The following is a 16410-nucleotide window of genomic DNA, read 5'->3' as shown; positions in this document are numbered from 1 at the left end:
TATAACGAAGCTTGTCATTGGACAGATTGGTGTTCTAAGAATAGCCCCAGATATAAATCCATCGAAATTTTCTTTAGACGCATTTTACATCCGATCACTTTGATAGCAGTAAGTCTGAACAGGAATCTGACACATGAAATCAAGAGATTGACATATATACTATATTATACCCAGACAAAATTACTTTTCTGGAACGATTTTAAAACATTTCCGAAACGATATTCCATTTCAATCAAAGAAACCTCCCTTCTTTTGTTTCAGGTTGCGTGACAAATGCGAAACGGGTCTGACGCATTTGAGATCGTGAATTCTTTGTTGATATTTCCTCTACGATACTTCGAAGTTGACGTAACTATGCAAATACGCTTCTTCAAATCAGAACAGAAAAATTTGACGCATTTAAGGATTACAAATACTGGCTGTCACGGACTTCGTGTATGTCACGCAATTTGTTAGCAATTACAACTGTCGTGACTTCGTGAATCTCAACAAATGACCGAAAATTTCTCTTGTATTTTGATACTCACTGCATAGACATCAGTGTAAATCAACGTTTCCCAAAAGAAGAGAGCTTTCGGCAAACTTGAGAAGCAAAAGAATGTGTGATCACGCGTACAAATTTCGAATTCTCTACACGGTACCTATTGTCTCTTTACTGAGGTCATTATTTTGAGGTATGAACCCTAAAATACGCACGGATCAAGTGTTCACCATGGCAACCAGAGTTTACTAAACAACACAGTGGGAACTGTTTTTCCCACGTGTCGTAATTGGCTCTAGGTGGACCCAATTGTCACCGATTATTTATATGAAATTCTTCAAATAACTGGAATGGTTTAAGAAATAATAGTGGGTGGACAAAAATAACGGAAGAATTAGTTGCGTCGATCTTTGGAATTGAAGGAAGCAAGCCACTTATTGAACAAAGTTTTATATACTTGGTTGTCCGTGGCGTGTTAATTGCTTTATTTTTAACTTTGTGAAATGGCTAAATTAGTTTGCAAATATTTTCGTTATCTCTATGAATTGCCTTCTTTCATTAGTCCCGTGAGCCGTGAAATGGTTAGTTTTATTTGTCTCTCTGGCAACATAACTGGGAACCTTAATTGTCAAGAATAATAATTCGTGAAATGAGAAATATTTGTTGAATTCGTTGTGAAACGTGATTTTGATAATGTCTATCTTGACGGGGGGAGACTCCCAAATGAATTAAAAAGGACGGGGGTTCTCGTCGTACCTTTTAGGGGTTAAAAAAAGCGATTTTGGTACCTCTTAGGGAAGGTCCACAGCGGGAGCCTTCGAGGCCTTTTAGGGTATTGAGCCCCCCCCCCCCCAAAAAAAAATGACGGTAGATATTTTACAAACAACTTTACAAGTGGAAGGTATTCGATGCAATCGTCCGTATCGCTATCGAAAATTATGAAAGTGTCAGTTTATGCATTGTTTTAGAATTGATACCTCTTAGGGGGGACAAAAAATTCAAACTTCGTCCACAAAACAGGATCTTGGTACCTCTATGGGAGTCCCCCCCCCCCGGGTCTCACTCGTTTGTAATAAGTTCTTAGGCCTGGTGCATGGCTCAAACTTTACACCTTCCAACATGAAAGTGTCTTCGGAGAATCTTCAAGATACAATGGCCAATGAAAGTGAAGTCAGAAGAAAAGCGAATTTTACAAAACTGTCTAATTTCTCGCGCGCTGATTGGCTAATTTTTATCATCTAGAAGAGTACAGATGGATAAAATTTTAATTTATGCAAGCTTTCAAGTTCAACTCTCAGCTGTCAAACTGTCAGCTTTTAAACCAATGAGATTTTATGGACTTTTTAAGTAGCCAATGAAAAAGCGAGAAAAGCTATCGACAATGTTCGCGTCATTTTGAATAAAATTCACTTATCTTTGTTTACGGCAAGTTTACGTCGTCTTCTCCCCTCACCTATTCCCGGCATTTGACCATTTTGGGGTCTTGTTATTGTAAAAAACAAATTGACGTCAGTTTTTTATGCGTCTGTCCTCGTATTGATGATAAATATCGTCATAACATTGTCAAAGTTTACTCCGGAACCACTCACCTCCTGCGGCTCGTGGTTCAACAGCCACTTTGACGATGTTAAGACGCAATTTATCATCAATAAGAGGACAGACGCGTAAAAAACTGACGTCAATTTGTTAATTTCACAATAACTGCAGCAATTCTCCTGCGCTCATTGGCTAATTTTCATTGTCAAAAGGCGGTTTATTTTATTGTCAATTCAGCGTCCGGCTAGATCAAGGAGGGTCGTGAGTTGAAATCCCATCTAGAACTCGGATTTTTTTCCGAGTTGATGTTATTTTTACATGTAATACTCACTTTGGAGGGTGGTTAATAAGCGGACAGACACGTGAATTTATAATTTATGCGATGATTTATTGTAAAAAGCAAAATGACGTAAGTTTTTCATGCGTCTGTCCTGTTATTGACAATGAATTCAGAGGAAGAAACTCCACTCCACTCCACTTGTAGGAAGAAATCACTTCAACCACCGCCGTCGGTAGTCTGGGCACCAGAGAGAACGTCCAAAGAGACATGGTAACGCAAAATGACCAAAGAACTACTGGTGTTTAGAGAACAATTTCAAACCGAGACCTCTGCTATTGCACTAGGATCGATTTCCTCCGCTATCTCTCTCGGTCTATACGTCCCTCCCCGAGAAGAGGAGGACGAGCGCGGGCTCCTTTCCCGAACAGTCGCCCCAAGCGGGGGGGGGGGGGGGGGGGGGCATAAAAAAACAAAGAACCGGGGTGCTCGGCGTACCTTTTAGGGGTTAAAAAACGCGATTTTGGTACCTCGTTGGGTGTTCAGTCTCAAAAGGTCCACGGGGGAGCACTTCTGGTGCCTTTTAGCGTATTAGTGGAAAAAATATGACAGGAGATTATGTCTTATTTTTGGAATTTGAACCCCTTAGCGGTAAAGACCATTTCAAACCACGTCCACAAAACAGGATCTTGGTACCTCTCCTGAGGGTTTCTTTTTTCAAAATTTCCAGTCAGCACCCCTGTCCTATTTACATGGGGGTCTCCCCTCCTCCAGGACAGTCGCATGGTATTAGTAAATTGAGCCTACTGTTGCACTTGATAGAGACTGATTGAGAATCCTAGCTGATCTATTTATTTATTTACTTATTTATTTAATTATTTGTTTATTTACTTATTTATTTATTCATTTGTTTAATTAATTACTAAATTAATTATGTATTTATAAACACTATTTCTTCAGGCTATTCAATGCAGTTCAGCTAAGGCAAATACACTCTCTGATTGGCCACTTCAATTCCCACAGGGTAAATGTTTGAAGCCTGCTACATAGCCTGCGAACAGGTGCCGTGACACAAGCCATGAAGCTGCAACAGACAAGCTAATTAGCGAAGCAAGTTTGCGATATTTTCCAAAGGCATAGCTCAAGGAAAACTGTGAGCTTTGAGGAACAGATTATGTCCAAGGACAAATATCCCAGCATATTTTCATGCCAAATGGAGGCTATTGTGTTTATTATTCTTTAAATATTTTTCACCACACATGCAGTTTTGAGTGGTAACCCTGTGATGGACTGGCATCCCATCTAGGGGGAAGTAAAAATACTGCTAATTACTTCATGCTACAGAAACCAGGATAAGCTCCAGCCTGATGGGCCACTTGGCTCGTATCCAGACTTAACCATTCCCCAGTTCTAGCTGGGGCATGTTTAGTCATATGTAAGACGCATCTAGACAAATTGCAAGTGAACTAAAATATTTTATGGATTATAATTTTAGATATCATCCACATTTTTATCATGGTAGATACATGTTAATACTCTTTCTTGTATACTTTGTTCTCGCACACTGTGCTTTAGAATAGATTGTTTCATAGGATAGCACTATATTTGAGGAAGCACTTTTTACTTGCTATAATTATAAGCTTTTCTTCTCCTTTTATGTTCTCAGACCTACCCTAGGTTAAGTAAAAAGTTATTTATTTCATTTCAGTACTGTTCACTAAATTTATTTTAAAAAGGACTGGAAATGATAAATTTCAAAAGGCTTTTAATCAGTTCAAAAAATAAACATGACAACAAAATATGTGACTGTGAGCTGTCAAATAAATCTGCTGATAATATAGTACATAAACTCAAAAATAACATTGTATTGTAACATTTTGGGAGTGTCAGCTATGCTATTTTAAGAGGAGGGATGAAAATTTGATGAATAAGTGAGGCTAGGTTTCTCTAACCAGGGTTTCGACAAAACACTGACCCCCTATAAAAACAATGTATCGTGTATTGCATGTTCATGTTGTCTGTGGTCAATCAGAGCGTGTTGATACTGTCAGCATTTCTTTGTTACTTTCATTGCTTAATTTTCTGATGGGTATGAATACCACACTTGATGATATTCCAATGTAATTGCTTGTTCGCTTTTCCAGAAACAAAACCTGCACTTAGATTCAAAGCAGAAGAGAGTCAGAAGTCTGCAACTCATCTGCCATCTTGGAAATTTCAGGTAAGCTGAGTTTATTTGTGAATTTGAAGCAGTACCATTGATAGTTTTGGGCTGTTTTAAATCATCTTTTTGTCGTTGATTTTATAGAGGGTCAGTGGGGGGGGAGGGGGGGGGAGGGTCAATAGGGGATCAGTGAACTTGCAAGGGGTCAGTGTTTTGTTAAACGCCCTTAACAGCAGTTGAAAATTCAAATCCAAAAGACTGTATTTATTTGGTGATAAAGGAAGGGATGGCCAACAATTTACAACAGAATTCTCCTTTGGGTTTCAAAAACAAATCCTGTCACCTCAGTATGTGGAGATCAATCAGTTTTTGTAAGTTTCACAACCAAGTTATTGTTTTTCCATACAGTGTATATTTTACAACAATGTACACTTGCCCTTCTTCTTCTTTTTCTTAGCGTCAAGTGCTGCTCTTGTAGCTGTCCTGAAAACAGATATTACTCCATCTTTCGTTTTAGCAGAGCATTCCAAATAAGCATCGCCATCGATCTTTTCACACATTAAAGTTCCCTCCTCATATTTAACAGGCTCTTGTTTCATCTTTGCTAACTCTCTCTTTACATTTTCATCATTTCTCAGATCTTTCTTGTTACCAACCAAAATGATTGGTACACTAGGGCAGAAATGCCTGACTTCAGGAGTCCATTTTTCAAAAATGTTCTCCAAACTGTCAGGACTATCAATGGAGAAGCACATCAAAATAACATCAGTGTCAGGATAGGAGAGAGGTCGTAGCCTGTCATAATCTTCTTGTCCTGCTGTATCCCACAATGCTAGCTCTACCGTCTTGTCATCGACTTCAATGTCGGCCACGTAATTCTCAAAAACTGTGGGCACATAAACTTCAGGAAACTCATCTTTGGAGAACACGATAAGAAGGCAAGTTTTTCCACAGGCGCCGTCACCTACAATGACTAGCTTTTTCCTGATTGCTGCCATATTGAATCCTTACTGTGACTGCAACTGAAGGGGATTGAAGTATTTGAATATTTGTCTGTTTTTTTGCTTTACAAGAAAGAGCTACAATTTCCAAAAATAAAGCAATAATAACAGCACAAAAGGAAGAGGTAACTATTATAACAGTACAAAGGATGACAAACAATGCTGTAAAAAGATAGGTTCTTGTATTTTGAGGTAGTTATTGGCAATTTAGGCTAAGTAAATTCTTGCCTAGTTCCTACTATCCTAGGCCTCAATATTTTGCCGCGGTCAGTCGTTTTGGGTCACGCAGTCAAAGGTGATAAGTGTGTCCTATTTTTCATTGAGCCAATTTCGCCTTGTGAAAAGGAATTCTCTAGGCATTTCTGGGACAGTGACTGTTAGAGGAAAGTAATTTAAACTCTTCGCTTTTGTTTTAAGGTTAACTGGTCAAGTTAAACGGCTCATTTGGATCCAAACCGAGATTATTGAGTCAAAAGCATCACCACTTTCAAACCACAGGGAAATACAGATAACTCAAAATATTTAAACCTTTGAAGATTTCTATTACATGTAACCGTAGTGCTTGATCAAAGAAAACAAAAATATCTGAAAATGTTTTAAATTTCAGCTTAAAAAGTGGCTTTTGCTAAAATATATCTCCCGTGATCATCTGAGGCAATTTTTTCAATGTTTACGTCAAGCCATGGTTTTAAAAGAATCATAACTCCTCTGCTATGAGACGACACATGGCTAGATACGATTTTGCCTCTCCATTCTGTCTCCCATCTTCCAACAGTATCTAGCGAGGCACAAGTTTCTTGCAAAAAAATTATATCCGATTTTTGAGTTATTTTTTTGTAAAAAAAAAATACCTCTTAGTTGGCACGTCGGGTATGTTATAGATGGGTCAATGGATGAGTGAGAGATGTATGTATGCCACACCAATCAGATTGGATCTACTATAAACAGCCAATCAAATTTCTTGTTGTAAAGGTAAATGGTATGTGAGAAGATTTGATCCCGATACAGTTCAGAACGGCCATATTTATTCTCCTATAAAAGAGGAGGAAGTATTGATATATTGGGTTTACTTCGACATTTCCTGTGGGTTAGGCTGAGGATTTTAGTTATGAACGAGATGGGCCTTGAGGTTTGAAACAGTTCGTGAGTTAGTAGTATGCACATAAAACGAGATATTTTCATTTTTAGTAACAAAGGTAACTTGATACTTTTGTTTTTCACATGGAGTAAATTCAATTAGAGGTCACGAATCGTCGCTTCTAGTTCTTAGGACATATTTTAGAGGGGACGAGACTATTTAGATTTGAAACAGTTCTAACGTTTACAATAGTAAGTGCAGGTAACGATTGTTTTGCTCTTGTTGCATGCAAATATAACAACTGAAGATATTTTCATTTTTTAGCTACAAAGTGTAATTTGACAGTCATTTTTCACAAGGGAGTAAATTCAATTAGAGCTGACGAATCGTCACCACTCTTTCCCATGAGATGTTTCCTACGGGTATCTTTAGTTACAAATGGTAACTTAACACTTTTGTTTTTTATATGGGAGTAAATTCAATTAGAGCTGACAAGTTATGGGCTATTGTTTCCAGGATATTAAACAAAAAAGAAGCTTTCATTTCTGAACGGTTTTTACATCTCTGCAGTAGCAGTTTAATAGTTTTATTTGATGACATTCATTTCAGTCCGATATTTTTAAAGGTAAAAAGTATGAAAACTGCTCAAATGTTCTTTGAAGACTGCATGGCACCAAGTTAAAGCGCAATTTAATTAAATCAGACTTTCAATGTGTCAGAGAGGTTTTTTCTCTTTCTTTCTATTATCTGTGAAGTTGTGTTGTGTTGTGTTGTGTAAAAAGGGTAAACTTACAACTTGTATAAAATGCGAAAAGGTCTCTTAATTAACTTGAGTATTTTTGAGCAAAAATTCCTCTTGGGGGTTGGAAGGGCTATGTGATTGGTGAGTGAGGGAGTTATGCATGTGTGCATGTCACACCAATCACAGTGCGGTTTGTATCAAAGAACCAATCAAATTGCCTGTTAGAAAATAAGATGGTATCTACATTAATCTGGAGATGTGTCAGATTACTGTAGTTTGTTCAGTCAAACATTTTATGGCTTACTATTTAGCTATCTTACCATGTAACATCGTGTGTACATCATAAATTCCCAGTTTCTTTCTTGCTGTACATCGCAACCCAAAAAACTTGTCAAATGAACCAAATCATCACTGTAAACAGCTTTATGAATGCTCCTATCTCCGACACTACACACAAAAAAATAACTCTTGCACGCCTTGCGTGCCTATGTTTGCTGATGTTGCCAGCGAAAAACCTGTCTTGTTTAACTATAGTTTTTCCAAAATGTTGGAGACGCAAAAAAACTGTATTTCCACTCTCCTGGTCAAATTTGACGCTGAGAGAAACCATTTTCCTTAATCTATCAGCAAGCACGTCCTAGAAACAGATCAGAAAACCATCAAAACTGGAATTTAGGAGGATTTTGTTTTAAACATGTAAACAGAGGAATCGCATTTCCATTACCATGGTGACTGCAAGTAGATTATTAACTCAGATTTCCTCGTGCGTACTTATCAAAAATCTATTGTCTCAACAAAACAAAGCTTTTTCCCAAAGTTTCGAAGCTTCACCCTCCAAAAAAACGATTCAAAACAAATAATTCAGTAATTAATTGAGCTTCTAAATATAAAAACGACGAGCCAAAGTAAATTTAGTCCCATTTGAACAACATGCATCCATTTTGTGAGGCACACATGAAGAAATCATGTAAATTTGTTTACCTCAAATTTTTGCTTCTAATTTCGAGCTAACCATAAAATTACTTTCGTATTTACTTTAAATACCTTTAGGATTGTTATCAGCCTCAAAAAAAATTTTCAGGATCTTTAAAAACCGTTGAAATCCTTCAAATTGCTAGTTCAACAAAGGTCGGCCATTGTGACTTGAAATGGTGTGACTTTGCAAAATCATCATGTAGGTAACATTAAGCCACGCAAAACTACCAATGTGATTGTTTTTTTTTTAATCAACTTCCTATTGTCCAAAGTTCAGACGAAAAAGAAGTAACATAACTTTTTGACAAATTTTTCTGTCATCACTCTTCAAGAAAAGTGTTAATCATTAGTGTTGAAAGTAACAGGGCGTGACCGGGAAGAGTTTTAACTGCATGGGCTGGAAACTACAGAGGATCAGAAAACAGATTTTTCATGTGTGTATACACGATAGAGGGGAGCTGCAGTTACTTGATATTTTTTCAAAATCCCAAAGCCATGCAACAAATAGTGAAAAAGGCTCAAAAGAGCAATTGGGCCATTACAATTGAAGGCTTTCATGTAAAAAGGGTGCATATAGCATTTTGGGCTGATTTTTATTTTTTGCAGGATCGAGCTAATTTTTGGCAGACTGACTTGTTTTGACATGAAAAGCATTGTTGCATAGTTGTTTTTGTTGATTTGCGCTTTGTTTTCGAGAAATAACGTATGTTACATGTAAATGTCAAGGTTTTTTCATTAGTTAAGTCAGCAGTACTCTTACAGGCATGAGTGGTTTTAGTTCCACGGCAACACGACAAAGACAGTCCCAGGAAAAACATTTCAAATATTGGTCTTTTATGAAGTCATGGCAGTTGTTGATACTCATCACAGTGCATGATATTAAGGACAGTTACTGTGAAACCTTGAATTAGTGCCCCTTTCGAATAAGCGCCCCTCCTATCAGCCAAAATTTAAAAAAAGTGCCCCCCTCAAATAAGCACCCCCTCCCCTCCCCCCATTTTGTGAACGAGTGCTGAGACAACAAAGGATGTTTAGTTTTTGTCATATAGTATTAGGTTTGTACATTGTTTCAGTTTGTGAACACGTTAAGTGAACACGTTGAACTCCTTAGGTACTAACGGTGCCGCAATTTAAACTTTAGGATCAGCTTTTTATGTCGATAAACAGATTATGTTGTTGTTTATGCGCAGATGATGTGTTAAAAAAAATGATCATGTCAGGCCACCATATGGGAAAAATTAAATAAGCGCCCCCCTCGAACAAGTGCTTCCATCTTCTCCTAAGTTTGAAATAAGCACCCGGGTGCTAATTCCAGGATTTATGGTATGATATTACAGAAATTTAATTATGAATATGATGGTCAAACACTGATTAGCATTAGCATACACTTTTTATCAAAATAAATAAGGTTGTATTTCTAATGGAATGGCGAACCTGAAGTGTTAATGACGGCATCTAGCTCATTTGTAGCAATGGTTTCAGTATATTGGTAAATTTTGAGGTAGTATTTTTTTTACATTTTGCTATGCAGTTTTGAGGTTTTTTAACCTGCGATCAGGCGTTTTTTTTTTTTTTTTTGGAAAGAAGGAGGGAAAAGGGAGAAGGGAAAAAAAAACTCACACATCTGAATATAAGGGAGGGAGGGTATGGTCGCAGGTTAGAGGTTTTTGGACCCCTGTTTTCAAACCCCCCCCCCCCCCCCCTGCCAGCCCATCATGGAGAAAATTGCTGGACAGTACAAGAAAATGTTACAGATGAACTGTGAGACATTTGAGAAAAAATTGACCAAAACACTATCATGCACTATCTATACACATAGTCAGAATTAAAGAAAAAAAACTATCATCGACTATCATGAACAATTTCAGTAAGCTCAAAGTGCATGATAGTCGGTGGTCAAAGTGCACACTACAACAATCATCCACCATCATTCACCAACTATCATTCATCGACTATCATGTGCCGTTTGACCTGGGCTTTAAAACAGATCAGCTTTGGAAATATCTTTAAAGGTACTCAGGTAAATGTTTGAAATAATCTTGCCCCTAACTACAAAAATGTTTTGAAAAAAGTCCTACGTCAAAACCAATTCACAAGATGTTACAAATCAATCAAAATCACTCATAACTAGCTGATTTCTTTCAATGATTGGCAACTGTCCATCGATGTGGTCTACAAGCTGTTCACACAAGCTTACATGCATGAAAACTGTAGCTTTACGTTTCATCAAAAATCGATACTGATCGAACATTACGTTAAACTGAAATCGATCAAAATCGAGAGGTGGTTTCGGACAATCTCAAAACGTTACTGTTTGATTTTTATCAACTTCGGCTATCGCTCGATATTAGCATGAAATCGAAATTTATCGACTCTCAACTGAATCGAACAGAATTGAATTGATGACACGTAGCTTCTTTCAAACGCATTGCTAAAAGAATAAGCTGCAACTAAAGGAATAGGCTAAGACAACCCTGAGATGAAAATTTTTAGTTTCAGAATGGATTGTGAAATAACAAGACGACTGAAGATGATGTGTTCTCACATGCCTGCAAAGTCAATATTAAATGGTCGCTTACTCCCAGTTTTTCAGATCCCAATTAAACTACTATTTAAGTTTGTCAACGCCTCAAACATTCGAATTAAAACAGGATCTTCGATTCCACAGCTTTTCTATACGTATAACTGCTATTTTATCACCTACCTTTCGCGAATCTAAGTAACAATCCCTCGCTTCGTACGACACAAACACAGTCTCTGAGCAGAACAACCCTTTCAATTTATACTAGTCAGGGGGGTAGGGTTATTAATGGCCGCTGACCTTCCTCGACACGTGTGTTCTAAAAATAGGAGCTGCCTCCTAACCTTTGTTTCCGATTCTCTGGTAGATTCTGGCTCACTCAAAGGGTTTTTAAACTTTTGTTTTCAAACAATGAGTACAAAATCCGACTGCTAGCTCTGATCAACAAGGTAAAGGGTGATGACAACTGATTGACTGAGAGCTTGATAGAGAAAGAATGGGAAAATAAATCGGTTGCGTGACATCTCATCAAGATTCGTGACACAACCATACACGTCTGTACAGGTGTAAAAATTCACATCAACCGAGAGAAATCATCGTTAAAAGCAATAGAGTCCGATTTCACAGATCTAAATTGATATCGCATTCTTCCTTAGTTATGATAATTCGACATTTTTGAAGAGGAAGTCGACCAGAAATGTGTCAGCTAAGAACCACGGCCGCAATGTTTTTGTCACGCATCCGGAAACTAAAGCTACCGGGCAACAGGAAAATGGACAGTTTCTTTTCTTTTAACCTCACGTTTTAGATGGGTTCAAACGTTATTACAGTCGAGTATTTTACAATATACAGCATTTTCTTTAATTTTATCTCGTTTTTTTTGTTCTCAAGTGCAGCTTTCACAGCTGTTTCAAACACATTCTCTTGTTTTAGCAGAACATTCGAGATAAGCAAAGGCCTTTATTCCTGCTTTTTCTATCACATATTAAAGATCCTTCTTCGCTTTTAGCAGGCCCCTGTTTCAGCTTGGATAACTTCGTCTTTGTGGTTTCGTCATTTTTCAGATATTTCTTGTTACCAACCAAAATGACTGGCGCATTTGGGCAGAACTGTCTGACTTCAGGAACACCCATCTTTTACTGAGCAATGTTCGCTAAACTGTTGGGACGATCAATGGAGAAGCACATCAGAATAACATCAATCTCGGGATATTAGCTTGGTCGTAAATAATCAGATTCTTCTTGTTCTCTTGAATCCCATAAGGCCAACTCAACGGTCTTACCATAACTTGGATTGAAGACACATGGTTGTCAAAAATCCGTGGGCACGTAAACCTTGGAAAATTCCCAACTGGCGAAGACCATGAGAAGGCAGACTTTTCCGTAGGCATTACCGCCTACAATGACCAGCTTTTTCTAATTACAAAGACCAGACAAACGATTACTACGGTACATTAACTTAATCCAAAAGATACCTGATATTTCAGCCAGTTGATGAGATTTTTATCTCGCAGGAATCAATAAGCTGAAAGCAACCGATATTTGTTCAAATTTACAATTAATCACGGTCAATAAAAATCTATTATCACGGAATCTTAAATTTCTTAAGCTTTCCATAAAAAAATGCCATTTTCTAACTTACCTTTCCACAAACTGTTTCAAACTCTTTACAACAATCGCCGCACGAAATCCGATAAGAAAGACTGTAAAATCGCAAACACTCAGTAAAACGATATATTTCCTGTAGTTGGACAATCTTTTTTCATGGACCTACTTTTCCTCTGATTGGTCAAAAAGAAATATAATTTAAACAACCATTTGTCACGTTACTTGTCACACAATAGAATATAGGCATTTTTTACATGAAACTGGTACATTGTATCAAATTTTAAACAACAACAATTCATAGGAAAACTCATTTGTTTCGGGTAGGTATACAGCGACTTGATCGAGAGATTTAGAAGCACACAGACTTGTTCTGATCAAAGGTCGGCTAGTGGAATATACAGTCTAAGCACACTGTTCCGACAGGTTTATATAACTGTGTCTATTTTTAAAACACACGTGTGTCCAATGAAAAGCTTCGTTATAAGTAGATATGCAAAATGGGCCCTCAGCAAAACGTATCTCGGAAACGTCAATGCAAATGAAACAAGCGGAAACAGCAAGAGATTTTAAACCTTTGCGTAGTTTTCGGTGGGCGGAAAAAATCGATTTCATAATATACGGAGGGTTTATATATTGTTGGTATAGAATAGAACGGGAAAATTCTATGATGCGTAAAATCAATTGTGTTTTGACCAATCAAATCAGAGGATGAAATAATCACATGGGGGGTTTCCCCTAAGTGAGCTCAGCACCTTGAAATACGGAATTTCTCTGTACAAGATAAATTGAATGTGGCTGGCAAACTGTTCGTCATTATTTTCTGAATTCGTCGACTTTCGTCCACGGTGTCTGTGAAAGAACGTTTACTTGGTTTTTAAAGGTAGGTTCAAATTAATTCATTTTCAGACATGTTTCAGCGCTTCATTTTTAAAAGAAATCAGTTTTTCAAGAGCCTTAGCGGAATCTCGCATTTACATGTAATAATTTAAAGGGAAATAAGAAATTTATTTCAGTCAGTAAACGGTCGGAATACTTCGCCGATACTCGGCGACTTGTGCTTGTCGTCGGCTGAACTTCGGCCTCAAATTTAATGCCTCGATCAGTCATCGGTTTCGTTAACATGTTATAAAATGTCGTTTTTTGGTTCCGTGTCAATTTGATTTATTTCCCAGAAAATCCCGGTTGTTTCATATCTCGGCTAGAATTTGAATCAAAATTGATATTCATTCATACAGAAATAAATGAAGCACATTAGGAAAAAAAGATTTGATTGTTCCCCGGAAACTAATGGCGGATTGACATTAATTTATTCTACTTCATTTGCAGTTTGAAATTCACAGCATGGCTCCCCCAAGGAAAAAGCTGGTCATTGTAGGTGATGGTGCCTGTGGAAAAACCTGCCTTCTCACAACGTTTTCTAAAGATCAGTTTCCTGAAGATCACATTCCTACAGTTTTTGAAACTGATGTGGCTGATATTGAAGTGGATGGCACGTTCGTTGAGTTAGCGTTATGGGATACAGCAGGACAAGAAGATTATGACAGGCTGCGACCTCTCTCCTATCCCCATACGGATGTTATTCTGATGTGCTTCTCAATTGATAATCCTGACAGTTTGGCAAACATCCCTGAAAAATGGACTCCTGAAGTTAGGCAGTTCTGCCCTAATGTCCCAATAATTTTGGTTGGTAACAAGAAAGATCTGAGAAATGACGAAAACACAAAGAGAGAGTTATCCAAGATGAAAAAAGAGCCTGTTAAAAGTGCGGAAGGATCTTTGATCTGTGAAAGGATCAAGGCTTATGCTTACCTGGAGTGTTCTGCTAAAACAAGAGAAGGAGTAAGAAATGTATTTGAAACGGCTGCGAGAGCTGCGCTTACTGAAAACAGCTACTGGAAGGAAAAGCCACTTTTTAAACGGCGGTGGAAATGCTGTATTCTGTAAAATAAGTAACATTTGAATGTGCTTAATTTAGGAAACCTTAGTAAAATTTGAACTAGCTCGGTGGAGACTTCGATAGACTGTCGTTTGTTGAGCTGTGTTGTTAGTTAAGAAAACAATCGTAAAATGTTTGACTCGCACAAGAACTTTTTTTGTCGAGCATTGACGTAATTTTATAGAGAAGTGTTTTAAAAATCATGGTGGAGAACTTTAAGCTATTTGTGTGTAGTATATGTCCAATTAGTTCATGTCTTTTTGTGCGACAAACGTATTTTGATAGTCCAGTCACCATTATATTGCTAGTCATTGCAGCTACTAGCTTACTTTGAGTAGCAGACGTTCAATTCCAAAAGCGCGCGAAGGGAAGAAACTGCGAGTGACTGTGAAAAATTTGAAGCAGGGGGAGGGTGGGGAGAGGGTAAAAAAATGAATCATCCCTTTCCTCCCCACTCCTTCTTCCTTCTAGATCTCCTCCATTTTTGCTCACCCCCACCCTCTTCTCCCCAGTTTTTGCTCACCGGCCAAGTGAGCTCGTTTGCTCGCTCGCTCGCTCGAGTCTCCGCCTGGAAAATGGAAAGAAAAGTCTTCTACGCAGGCTGCTAATAGCTTAGTTCAAACACTTTTAAAGATGGAGCCTTTGAACTCTTGAATCCCCATTTCTTGGGGCTCAGTAATGCAAGAAAGCATTATTTCTGCTCACGTTCCCTTGAAAGAGGAAGTTGACAAGAGGAAATAACGTCAGCAATCGAACCGCATCTTTTTTTTTTGTCACGCCACATGTTTACATATGTCACGTAGTCGTGAATAAAATGGAGAGTGACAAATCTACAAAGAGCTTTGAATAACAGCGCTGTTTAAAAATACGTTCAAAGCATTTAAGGAAAATTGTAATCGTTTTGGGTTCGGATGCATCAAAATTTTGATGACATCACGTTAGATTTTAAGAAAAGACCTCTATCCAATGGAAAGTTTCCTTATAAGTAGACACGTAGACAGACTTAACTAAAACTAGCTAATATCGACAAATTAAATAGATAATAAACTAAGCGAGAGATATTTTGAAATCGGGATGAAATAAAAGAATTTTCCACTCTTACTTAGTACTTGCCCTTGAAAATCTACTAAACTCTTCAGAGCTGAGGTTATTTAAATTATTTATATAGCTTAATTATCCAAACTAACACATAAGTAAGTGTGTAAAATCTACAGTGGAATTTCCATTTATCGATCCCTCAGTTTTTCAAACCCCCCAATAAGTAGAACCAAAAGCCCGGAGGTGGGGAGGGGTGGGGGGGGGGGGGGAGGGAGTGTACTTCCAGAAAAGTTGGGTGGGGGTGTGACCTGACCAAAAGTTCGATAGCCTATTTATGTCCGTTGCGGCTGACACAGTTGACCTAAACATAAGTTATGAAGGACTTTTCTTGACGGTGTTATTGATAATTATGAAAAAGTAGCTTCTTGTAAGAAACATACCCAATTCAAGACCAGAGTGCAAAAACCATACTCTATTTATGACCAAAATGGCCAAAATCGATACCCTATTTATGACCAAAACGGCTGAAAAACCACACCCTTTGTGGCCGCACATACCTTTATAGCCCATATAAGGGAGTACCCTCCCCCCCTGGACCAAACGTCGCTTCCCCTCCTCAGTATCATCTGTAAATTTACCCCGGATTTCTCGAACTGTCCAATTTTTCGAACCACAATAATTTTCGTTTCCCTTGGAGGTTCGAAAAATCGGGATTCCACTCTATTGTTTCATGACCAATCAGAGGATTGAACATTAGAACAATATGGGATCGATGGGGAGGCAGCAGTTTGTACCAAATTCATTTCAATTTATATTTGAGCAATAGAGCACTATTTCAATGTTTACTCTGAACCTCATCTAAACAGGAAGAGTGTTCAGTTATGCAAACCCAAGATTTAAAACGTCACAGTCGTGTTCACATATAATATCATCATCTAAACACGCCTATCGACCAATGAGACCGCGCGTAGTATTTCTGCTATTTTATAAACATGTATACCTGGGGTTTATAGTTATGGCTAGTCCAGAATAAAACAGGATTTTCAATTCCTTG

The 16410-nt window shown here is 37.9% G+C and overlaps 3 pseudogenes across 1 annotated transcript; 1 reads left to right on the top strand and 2 right to left on the bottom strand.

The window, feature by feature from the left end:
• Window positions 1-4045: 4045 nt before the first annotated feature.
• Window positions 4046-11024, bottom strand: LOC145502544 (ras-like GTP-binding protein RHO pseudogene; annotated as a pseudogene). The gene is made up of 2 exons (XR_014051358.1): window positions 10959-11024; window positions 4046-5480 (listed from the first exon to the last, which is right to left on the bottom strand). The product of XR_014051358.1 is annotated as a ras-like GTP-binding protein RHO pseudogene (transcript).
• Window positions 11025-11579: 555 nt separating this feature from the next.
• Window positions 11580-13196, bottom strand: LOC145502222 (ras-like GTP-binding protein RHO pseudogene; annotated as a pseudogene).
• Window positions 13197-13371: 175 nt separating this feature from the next.
• LOC145502539 (ras-like GTP-binding protein RHO pseudogene) lies at window positions 13372-15406 on the top strand (annotated as a pseudogene).
• The last annotated feature ends 1004 nt before the right edge of the window (window positions 15407-16410 follow it).

Source organism: Orbicella franksi, chromosome 11 (assembly GCF_964199315.1).
Source record: "Orbicella franksi chromosome 11, jaOrbFran1.1, whole genome shotgun sequence".
Taxonomy (NCBI): Eukaryota; Metazoa; Cnidaria; class Anthozoa; order Scleractinia; family Merulinidae; genus Orbicella; species Orbicella franksi.
This window is presented reverse-complemented; position numbering and strand designations above follow the sequence as displayed.